General features: G+C 47.2%; 1 protein-coding gene across 2 annotated transcripts in view; it reads right to left on the reverse strand.

The window, feature by feature from the left end:
- The window catches only part of CSGALNACT1 (chondroitin sulfate N-acetylgalactosaminyltransferase 1), a 248,109-nt gene that overhangs the window by 143,746 nt on the left and 92,868 nt on the right, over positions 1-11,495 (reverse strand). Inside the window, exons 1-2 of one of the 2 annotated variants that reach the window (XM_006156434.2) lie at positions 8,588-8,697; positions 8,009-8,101 (exon numbers count right to left, since the gene is read on the reverse strand). The gene's annotated coding sequence lies outside the window, so the exon portion shown is untranslated. Of the gene's footprint in view, positions 1-8,008; positions 8,102-8,587; positions 8,698-11,495 lie in introns of those variants that run through there. The other variant, XM_027774926.1, reaches the window with a different exon arrangement.

An 11,495-nucleotide genomic window follows, 5' to 3' on the forward strand; every position in this document is an offset into this window, starting at 1 on the left:
GCTGAAGTTAGCCTCTCAATTTCTGCTTTCTTTCTTTCTTTTTTCCTTTTTCTTTTTTGTTTTTTTGCCATAGGATACACGAGCTCACCAGAGAGACAGAGAAAGACAGTGAGAGGGAGTGTCAGAAATCACCCCCACCGAGGGGATGGCCATTCTGCAATTTCTTCTCCATTCTCCTCCTGGGATTTTGGGCACTCATGCATATGTGCCTGGCATGATTTTCAGACCCTCCAGATGCAGGACTTGAACCATCTTTGGAATGGGGGGGGGGTCTAGTGCCTAACCACCATACCACCTATTGACCCTGATTTCTGTTTTCTTGCAACGAAGAATGCTGAATAATATCCAACATTTTATTTTGCAAATAAATAAAATTTTAGAAATGAACCAACATTAATGTTAATTAACTATCCTACAGGAAAAGATGTTTTTCCATTTTAATGAAGTGGCCAGCTGCAGTGGTACAGCGGTAAGGCAATGCTCTGAGATGCTGAAGCCACGAGGGAAGGGCCTGGGTTCAGTTCCTGGAGGCCCCTGTTCTCACTGGTGTAGGCACATGCCTGGGACCTGGGATGGCTGAGACTGAGCCCGGAGGTGGGTCAGTGGGAAGAGTCCATTGGGATGCTTCTCTCTTTTTCTCTCTCTCCCTCTTTCACTCTCTCTCTCAAGAAATAAATAAACTTTAAAAATTAATATACAAGAAAAATGTTCAGAACTGCAAAGTAAAGGTTATTCCTTTAAAATGAGTATTAGCTCTTTTAAAACAATACTGTATTTTTCTTTTCTTTCTTTTTATTTTTTTTTTTTTTTGAGAGGTTTTGGCTATAGGGCATGTGTGCTCACCAGAAAGACAGAAAGAGACAGAGAGACAGAGAGGCAGAAAGCGAGACATCATGCCCAGCACCCCCAGGGGGCATGGCCATGCCGCAATCTCTTCTCCTCCATTCTCCTCTTGGGATCTTGGGCACGCACACACATGTGCCTGGCATGAGTTTAAGCCACCAGGTCCAGGACTCGAACTGTGATGGACTACATGGGAGTCCAGTGACATAGCCATTACGCTAACTGCTGGTCCCAACAACACTGTATTTTTCCTATTTCCCTATGGATGACTGAGACCTTCAACAGAGACCTTCCAGACCTAGAATGGACACTTGATAACGACAAAGTGCACTGAAAGTCTAACAGACTTTGCATGTATTTATAAGAAACGTTAGAAGAGAACTTAAAATATTGACTTGGATTAGGTATTTGCCCAGTAGCAGTGATAAATTTTATTTCTTCTGAGAATCTCAATTCTATGACGATGCTTCAAAAAGTTCATGATAAAACTATGCAGAGATTTCAATTTTGTTGTCGTTGTGGTTAAATATTTGTCAGAGGGTGGTGCACTCACCAGAAAGAGATGGGATGCATGTGGGGGAGTGGGCCGGAGTCAGAAAGCGTTGTCCCCAGGAAAGGGTCACCCTGCAGTCTCTTCTCCTCTGTCTCCCTCCTTTTTGGATTTTGGGCACACACACACGTGCCTGGCGTGTTTTTCAGGCCAGTGGGTCCAGAATTTGAACTGTGCAGTTGGCCATAGGGGATCCAGTCACCTTAACCACCAGGCCACCAGGCCATGATTTCTTTTTTTCTTTTTTTTTTTTTTTTTTGCACCAAACAAACTCATACTTTAATTCCATTTTTAATGAACATTTTGAACAGTTCATGTCATGTCTGTAATGTTTGCAGATCTGAGTAACAGCTCACAGCAAGCTTCCAGAAGGTGACGGCTCTTTCCTCTGCCAACCTCCCTTTGTGGTTTTCTCCTGCCCTCACCTTGGACCTGCACACACAACCGCATCAGATTCCTGCTTTATCTGCTCAGCTAATGTGTTTCTAAGAGGACGTGATTCGAGATTGATTTTAAATTCCATGAGAGACACTACATTGGGGGCAGAAGCTTTGTGTAACAGCTCTGCTTCCTAAGTGTTGATGGAACATTTGGAAATTGCACGCTTTCAAGCACCGGAGTGTTCTCTACAGTTTGGAGTCGTGATTTTTCACAAGCAAGGTCCATTAATGGGATGGGGATGGGAGACTGAAGTAGCTGGCTTCTTAGGAGCAATCAGATCAAACTCTGCTTGTACCAGAGCGAGCACTGCTGCTCTGAATCATAAGCACAATTTTCACGTGTCACACAAGTACCTCTGGATGAGCAATAAGGTCCTATTATCTTTGCTGAAGAAAAACAAGTGAGGAAACAGGCAATTCTGAATCCGATTTTAACTGCAAACATAGGCAATAGAAAAGGAATAACAAGGTCTAAAATTAAATTCCAGAGAGCTCACCACTGTAAATACTGTTGACTTCCATACATGATGGGTTTTTAAGTAAAAAGTGATTTAAGAATCTGAACCAAAGAAAAATAAAGCTCACTTAAAGAATGGAAAGTCTCAAAATCAAAGAAATTCCTTTCAAGCTTTTATACTTTTAAAGGAATAATTACTTTTATAAATGCAAACCTCGGCTTTTTGTTTTTATTTTTAATTGCAGTAAAATAGCCTGTAACATAAAACTGACCATCTCAGGCACATTTAAGTGTCCAGTTCAGTGGTGTGAAGTACATTCAGTGTCGTGCAGCCAATCTCCACAACTTTTTCATCTTCCCAAACTGAAACTCTGTACCTATTAAACAACTCCCTCTATTGACCAGCTGCCTCCTCCCAATCTTCCTCCCTCTCATTCCCCTTCTCACTAATTTCCCTGACGACCAGCATTCTACTCTCTCTCTCTAAAGAATTCGACTGGGGATCTCATCTAAGTGGAATTATACGGTACTTACCATTTTATGAGTGGATTCTTTCACCTAGCAGAATGTCCCCATGTCCCCAAGATGCACTTGTGTGGTAGTAGGTGTCAGAATTTTCTTCCTTTGTGAGGCTGAATATGATCCACTGAATAGACATACCACATTTGTTCATCTGCCCCTCTGTCAACAGACACTAGGGTTCCTCCACCATATTTTTTTTTTTTAATTTCTTTTCTTTGATCTACTTTTAAACAACTCATTTAACTAAAAGCAGGCATGGATGCTGAAGTCAGATTGCCTCGGTTCAGGATCCTCACTTCCATGGTGGCACAGAAAATACAAGTGTCAAAAAGAAAAAGAAAAGAAAAGAAAAGCAAGAAGTAAAGAGGGTAGGTGCACTGTCAAATGCACAGCAAATAAACATTCTGCCACTGCTGGGTTCTGATGAGGGTTTTCAGAGACCCAGGAACTCATTCAAACATTTGTTTACAAATATGTACCCCAAAAACATATGCTGGATGCAAAAAGGGCAGAGGTAAGACATCCTTTGATGACAGTGATGGCCAAAGGATAAATATCTAACAGCTAAAAATAGTTAGAAATCAGTGAGAAAATAAGGTGAGAGAGAGAAAAAATAGCCCAGCTGCTCTCCAGGCTGGGGCTCAGAAAAGGCTCTCCCAACACCCCTGCCCTGAGATGAGAACCAGGGAAGACAGGAGAGCCTGGGGAGGACAGAGGAAGAGCAACTGCAAACAGGACGCATCCAGGAGCAGGAGGCCAGGAGCTGAGGCGCTGCAGTGCAGGCCTAGAGGGAGGAACCGACTTGGGAAGAGGATGCCCAATACCCACAGCCCCACCACAGGGCAGGAAAGCCGAGAAAGGAGACCTCATTAAGTATCAAGCAGCGGGAAAAGGTGAAAACTGGCACGCAGGCCTGCATTACCAGGTACCCATTCTGGTGCCAGTCCCCGGGAGTGGCCTCCTCCGCTGAGAACACACTGCAGCTCAGGAGTACACATTAAAATCAAATCGGTAAAAGCCAACACTCATCAAAGGCTTAGAGATTTTATGTCACATTTTATTCCATTAAATAAAAATATTTCAAAGGGGGGACCAGCGAATGGCATAATGGTTACATCACTGGATTCCCGTAGTTGGCCAAGGTTTCAGTCTCAGACCTGGTGGCTTAAAATTCAAACCAGGCATGTGTGCATGCATGCCCAAGATCCTGAGAGGAGAATGAAGGAGAAGGGACTGTGGTGCGATCATCTCCCTACCCCCAGTGGGGGGTGATTTCTCACTTTTCTATCTCTGTCTCTCTGTCTCTCCAGTGACCACAACCACCCTATAGCAAAAGTCTCTCTCAAAATAATCTAAAAGTCTAAATCATGTCCAAAAAAAGGCCACAGTATAAAAAATATAAACCATTCTACTTAATTCTCCTGGTTTTACAATATGAGCAACTTGCCACCAACTTATTGCACCAGGGTTTTTTATAATAGGTTAGGTATCTCTTATCTGAAATGCTGGCAACCAGAAGTTTTTGGGATTTGGGATTTTTTCCCCCCAGATTTTGGACTATCTGCACACAGAGATATGAGATCTCTTGAGGATGGGACCTTTATCTAGGTAGGAAATTCACGTAAGTCTCATAGGCACCTTATACGAACAGCACAGGGTAACTTTATACATTATTGTAGCTGCAACATTTGACTACAATCCATCGCATGAGGTCAGGGGTAGGATTTTCCAAATCGGGTTTCGTGTCTTCCAGTTTTAGGCCTGGCCTCTGTGGTGCAGTTAGTAGCGTACTCAGTTGCAGAAATGGAAGCCACATGGTGGCTGTGGTTCAAGACCCTGGCCAGTCTAACTGAAAACATGCCACACTTACTTGTGCACCCAGGATCCTGGCGGGCAGGAGGACAGGGGGGAGGGGACCGTGACATGGCTGAACACAGTGGAAAGTGCCCCCCGACATGCATATGTGCATCTGCTCTAACATGAGTTTAAAACAATGTTAGGGGCCTGCAGGTGGCGTAGTGGGTAAGGTGCTGAACTCCTACAGGGCTGACTGTGGTTCAAGCTCTGGACTCAGTAGCTTGAAACTCACGCCAGGTGCATATGCATGCATACCCAATATCCCAGGAGGAGAAGGGAAGAGAAGGGATCAAGGTGCGGCCATCCTCCTGGGAGAAGGGATGAGTTCTCAATTTCTGTCTCTCTGTCTCTTCAGCAAGCACAGGCACCCTATAGCAAAAATCTCTCAAAAAAAAAAAAAAACTTTTCAAAAAAGTTCCAGATATTGGACACTTTGGATTTTTTGACCTGCAGATTAGGGATGTTACACCTGTTTTCTTATCTTCTTCATTCCAAAAAAAAAAGAACAAATGAGCCACTATTCTATGATATTTGGCTGTCATGTTTCAGGGACTCAGAGGACAGCTAACAGCCTACCATGTTCCAGGCCTATGAGTTTCGTTTCTGTTCCCTGGGTGCTACTGGAGGCGCCAGGCCCAGAATGAGGAAGGACAAGTCTGCACCCTCCTCGGGTGGCTCAGAGACTGTCACGCAAACAGTGACAATGATGCGGTGACTCGTGTCAGGACAAGTCTGTGAAAGGCGCTGAACAGGAGGTGGCAGCCTCGGGAGCGAGACATTCCTTTACTCACTTCACTCATTCCTTCATTCATGCTCTCATGAGGGGCCTCCGAGGGGCCAGGCGCTGCTGAGACTAGAGACGCCTATGCAGGAACTTCATTGTAGGATATTGTGGAGGAGAGTTCCAAAGGAGGAGTGGAGACCCCTGGGAGTGAGAGAAGAAAGTACCCCAGGCAGCAGGAAGAGTGTGGAGCCCAGCCTGGCTTCAGCAGGCAGGACGGGACGGACAGCAGGTGGTAGGGTGGGTGGGCCCCAGGGCACAGGTGAGCGAGGGAAGCACAGAGAGGTGACAGCGTCTCTTCCCTTAGCAGAAGAAAAGGAGCTAAGGACGTGGGAATGTGGCTACATTCAGCACAGGGGGAAGCAGGAGATGGCCAGGGAGTGGCCCGGCCCACGTGACACAGCGGTAACACAAGTACCCTGCAAGGCTGGAAGCCAGATGGGGCCAGCTGGCCTGAAAACACCAGGTGCACGGACCCAGCACCCACAATCCTGAGGAAGGGCAGGACTGGAGAAAGGGGACTGTGGCTTGGTAAGACCTTGTCAAGGGTTCTCTGCCTCACGGACTCTCTCTCTCTCTCTCTCTCTCTCTCTCACACACACACACACACACACACACACACACACACACGTCATATGCTATCTCAAAAAAGAAGAAAAAGAAATCAGGTAGAGGTAAAAACACAGTGAGCAGCGGTTCACGTAAGGAACAGTGGTAGGCCGGGCTCTAGAAGGACAGGGTTAGGACACAGCCATCTTAACTGCAAACCCTACGGCCTAATGCTGCTGAATACTTGTGTCACACAATGACTGTCCTTGTCTGGCTCCATGTCACCAAGCACACGTGGGGATCTGGCTGCCAGAGTGGGGGTACGCCCACCCACTCTCTGACTTGCGCTCTGGTGCCTTGCGGGTCCAGTGAAGGCCACTACTCAGGGTGTTCAAGGCCTGACTGTAAAAGTAAGGACCAGTTTCCAGAAAATGGTGACTTTCCTGAGCCGGGGCTGCCTTGGTGGGGCCTCTCAGCTCCCCTGTCTCTGTACTGGGACTCAGCGGTGCTAATGATGGCCTCTCCAATCCAGCCTGTGCTGAGTGCCCCTGCCTGTGGGCCCCCCTGCCATGCTTCCCGCCATCTTGGCACCCCAAGGCCTTCGCTTTAGACCATAAACATCCCACAGCTTTGAGTGTGTCGGGCAGATCGTAAGCAGCTTCTGACTGCCTCTCCACTGTGTTGGGTTCGCTCTTTTCTAATATGACCGGAAGGTTTTAACAGTCACGTTCTGTGTGCTGTTCTGATGACACTGTGGTCTCTGAGAGCACCCCAGTCATTCTCAGGGACATAACACGTCACAGACAGCTGCAGGCACCCCTCAACTTAGCCCTGAATCACTCGGGCTTTTCAGCCACTTGACTTTCTACTGAAAAGAGAACTAGTGAAGAATTATCCCAGTTAATTTTGTTTGTATTACTAACTTTCGGCCGATGTCGTTTTCCCTTTTTCTATGACTAGCAATTCAAATGCAGTCCCCTATAAAGCCCCACACACTCCACAGGCAGTGTGTTTATGCAGAAGCAGATCAAATCAAATTCTTTGACTTCCACTCTTCTGTTTTGATCAGTATAACACAATTAAAAACAAAAAATGCAAAACCATGAGCAAACTCTACAGATATGCATGCAATGCCGAGGGAAGGCGAAAGGAGTTTTTGAAGACACGTCCGTGCCAACCACAGTTACCTCTTTTCAGTGTCCTGTCTGTAGAGTCATTTCTAGAGAAAACTGAAAAGGTACCGTTCTGCTGAAGACAGGAGCCGCAGACACGGCTTCCCATACCGTACCGCTGCATTTCAACGATAATGATGTCCCTAAGGTCCTTGCTGTGTTTTTAGTTGTTTTTTTTTGTTGTTTTTTTGGGGGGGGGGGTTTTGCCCAAGTTTCATCTTGACAGATGCAATAAAATATCTTACTGAAGAGAATCTCAAAATTACTGGTTACAAGAGCAGAACTAAAACCATTTTCCAGAGATTTACATTTGTCCTCGGACAAAAACCAACCACGTAACCCATGAGAGTAGTGTTCTCAAAGAGTGCTTGGCTATACCCCAGAGATGTTATAAGCTAGAAAGAAAGGTCATTCTTTAGTTTTCTAAGTCACTTTATTTAACTAATTATTTTGTAGCATGGTCAAAATTATGGTACCCATTTGATTATAGGGTGGGTATTCTGGAACGCTTAACACATTCTCCCAACTTCCAAAGGGAGGATAAACGTTTCCATTTAAGAGAACTTTTTTTTAAAAAAAGAACTGTAGCTCTTCTATCAATAGGTATGTGCCTGGCACTGGTCAGAGCCGACTACCAGAGCCGGGAAGGGGAAATGCAGAGCACAGCCTTACAGACAGAGAAACTCAGAGCCTCCAAGTGACTCCTGCTCTGACAACTTGTGTTCATCAAACCACTGACAGTGAAACCCAAGTGAGCACACTGCAGCATACCCAGAACGCGGGTGGCCCACACAAAGGTTTGTTTCTTGAGTCCTTTACAGTAGCGGGGGCACTTACCTGGAAGTATAAGCGAAGACCGTTGGGATGAAACTAGATCATTCCCCACTGGGTGAAAACTTCTTGGCTTCTCTCCTCACCATGGAAAAGGATCTAAAATAGAAAACAAATAGATCGATACAAATACCAATGTAAATAGGAAGTAACCCCTGTAAATTTCTACATTTCAAATTTTTAAAAGTGGTTAAAAAAATTAATCATTTAGTACATAAAATACAAAGCTGATGACATCCCTCGGTGAAGTTAATGAGTAAAATGCCAAGTATTTCTTTGAAAATGAGTAATAATAACCGAGGTTGAAAGAGTGAGAGCCTTGTGGGAGAGGGCGAAGGCAAAGCATTGGCTGTCACGTGAAAAGGACCAGCCAAGCGAGCGAGCCGCCCTGGAAGCTGCGAGCTGCCCAGGAAGCTGCCGGCTGCCCGCACTCCCTAACCTGCTCCCCGCCGCCCCGGACCGCCGCCTGGGCTGCCCAGTCCGCTCTGGCCTGAAGGCGCCGCCCTTCTGCAAGACTGCGTTCCGCGCCGCCACTTAAAAAATGGTTCCATGGAATGAGATGGTAAAAAGGCAGAAAATCCTTACAAGAGACTCCACGTGCTTCCCAAGGGCTGGAGGCAGCGAGGGGCGCGCGCGGCTCTGCAAGCGCCGGGAGGTGCGGATGTGCGCGGCAGCCGCGCAGAGCACCGCCCCGAGAGCCGCAGGACGCTGCCCAGGGATCGCGAGCGCCCGGGAAGGGGGGTGTGTCCCGCGGACGCCGCTGCGGCCACATCCCCAAGCAAGAGCGCTAGCCCCGGCCCCTGTCTGCGTGCGCCTTGGCTCATTCCAAGGGAGGCATGGCGGGGACAGGGGTGCCGCCCTGGGTCCCACCACCTTAGCCTTTTAGGAAGGAAAAAGGTATCCTAAGGCCAGGATGGGGACGCGGTACTGCAAGACTGCACTAAGGCTCAGTGGAAAATGTCCGAGAAAGGGACTAAGGTCTTCCTAAGTCCCCTTAATAATGCTCCCTGCTATCAACTCCCCACAAGTCCCCTTGTGAGTTTATCCCATCTGTCCTGTGAGTTCCTGTGAGTTTATCCCATCTGTCCTTCTAATGCAAGTAATAGCATTTTATACACACACATATGTATCCACACATGTAAATACACACGTATACAAATACATCCATAAGTGCACGCCCATTTACATGGATACACACACATTTACATGCACTCCTCTTGCCAGTTCACATGTAGGAATAAAGGTCCAGATTGTCTGCACAGGCCCCAGGAAAGACTGGGAAGCCACTGGGGTCTGCCGACGGCTGGTTCCCTCCTTTCCAGGACCACCGCCTTCTGGTGACTGAGATTGAAGTTTTCCTCTCCCGACCATAAGGACGTCAGCAGAAATACGGGGCCTATGGCTCTAGCAGTCCGGCCTGGTTGGCCTCGGCGCACTGTCGCCCCATTTTACTGTGGGTTCACTGGGACAGGACTGAGGCCCAGGCCAGTTTCTGGCTCAGCTCCAACGTGGCTGCCCCCTCTGCTCCCAGGAGCAGGAGGGTCTCCACCTGGCTAACGAATCCATGTCCAAATGGAATTGCAGTCAGCCTGCAGAAAGGCAGAGAATAATCACCGGGCCTGACTGAGCTGTTCTCCATCCTTAACAAATAATGTCACCTGGGAGTCTGCGGCCCAACAGTTGAAACGGGTTTATAATTTGGCTTCAGATCAATCTCACAGACTCATTTTCAACCATTTAAATTTTCTTTTCTCTTTCAGCACGCAGGGGGCAGCTCTGAGGCTGAATCACTGGCTTGGTCTTTACTGAGAGCCGCAATGAACAGCCTTCCCCATCTAAGTAAATAATCCAAAACCACATCTGTTTTAATAATGAGAACAAATAGACCGCCAGCTCCTACCTCCATGTGAGCATTAATAATCACATTTGCACTTTTCACTCGGCATCTGAAAAGGACTATGTCTGCAGCTCGTCGGCCACACACGCATCCCACCTGCAAGCGGCTGGTCCTGGCCCTCCTGGCCCACCTGGAGCAGGCACAGGCTGGCTCAGCTCCTCCCGCTTCCTCATGAAGAACTCATGGAAACCCTGCTCTCTGGACCAGCAGCTGGCGTGATGGTTCTGCCCAGGGCGGTTCGAGTGGACACAGAACTCACACTGGGCCTAAAACTCATGCCAGGCACGTGTGCGTGCGTGCCCAAGATCGCAAGAGGAGGACGGAGGAGAAGGGATTATGGTCTGGCCATCTCCCTAGGGGATGATTTCTCACTTTCTGTCTGTCTCTTTCTGTCTTTCTGTCGAGCCTAAATCCCCTATTGCTGCTCAGGAAAGTGCATGTATCCCCAGCAGTTCCTCCAGAGGTAGTGGAAAAGACGCAGGACAGCAGAAGCACGACCCAGACCCCACAGAGATGGGGCAGGAGGGGAAGAACCTCACGGAAAATGACAGGAAGCGAACCGCAGGGCGCTATGGAAGGCCGTGGTCAACTGGACCTGAGTCCTCTTATGGAGAAGGGAGGGGGTGTCGGACACCACCCGCCAGGCACGACACATTCCATCTGGACTCCTTCGTGACCACAACAATGCCACGGACTTTGGTTAACGTGCCCACTTTACAAATGTGGCTCAAGGGTGTTAAGAACCCTGTCCAGCTAGTACAGGGAGTCCAAACGATTCGTGGGAAATGCATATTATGAAAAAACTATACACGGATTTCAAAGTTTTTCCACCAGTAAACTCTCGTTTTACTTCCATTTTCAATAACTTTTCAAAGTGGCCTCATCTATGGGAGAGTCAGGATTTTCCTGCCTTTCAAAACCACTCACTCTGTGGGCTGCTTCGGTGTGCACAGGCTGGTTAGTTTTGCGTAATCCCATCTGTCTATTTTTGCTTTGGTTGCCTGTGCTTTGGAAGTTTTATATACGAAATCCTTGCCTAGACCCATGTCATGAATCACGTCTATGTGTTCTTCTTGTAGTTTCAAACTTGGGGGCATTACATTTAAGTCTTTAACCCACTTTGAGCTGATTTGTGTGTATGGTGAGAAACTAGTCTAGTTTCATTCTTCTGCGTGTGGATATCCAGTTTTCCAGAGATCAGCTAAAAAAGTTGACCGCAGGAGCCACTGGGTAGTGTGCTGATTAAGGCACTGGACTTCCACGTGGTGGACCACAGTTCAAGTCCCAGACCTAGAAGCTTTCTCACTTTTCCTCTCTCTCTCTCTCTCTCACCCCTCCCCATCTCTCTTGTGCATGTGCCCTAGAAGAGATTAAAAAATAATAATAATAAATAAAATTAAATAAGTAATGCCTTGTTAATAGTGGACCTTACAGAGATCAGAGATTAGAAAGTGAGGGGAGTGCTGGACAATGTCAGTGAGTGGGTAGAAGCTCAGCTGGACAGGAGGACTAAGCTCCACTGTTCCACTGTGCGGAGTGGTAACAGTCGGCCATAATGCATTGTACATTCCAAAATACCCTGAAGACAAGACTTTA

This window comes from Tupaia chinensis, unplaced genomic scaffold (genome assembly GCF_000334495.1).
Source record: "Tupaia chinensis unplaced genomic scaffold, TupChi_1.0 Scaffold000494_1, whole genome shotgun sequence".
Lineage (NCBI taxonomy): Eukaryota > Metazoa > Chordata > Mammalia > Scandentia > Tupaiidae > Tupaia > Tupaia belangeri.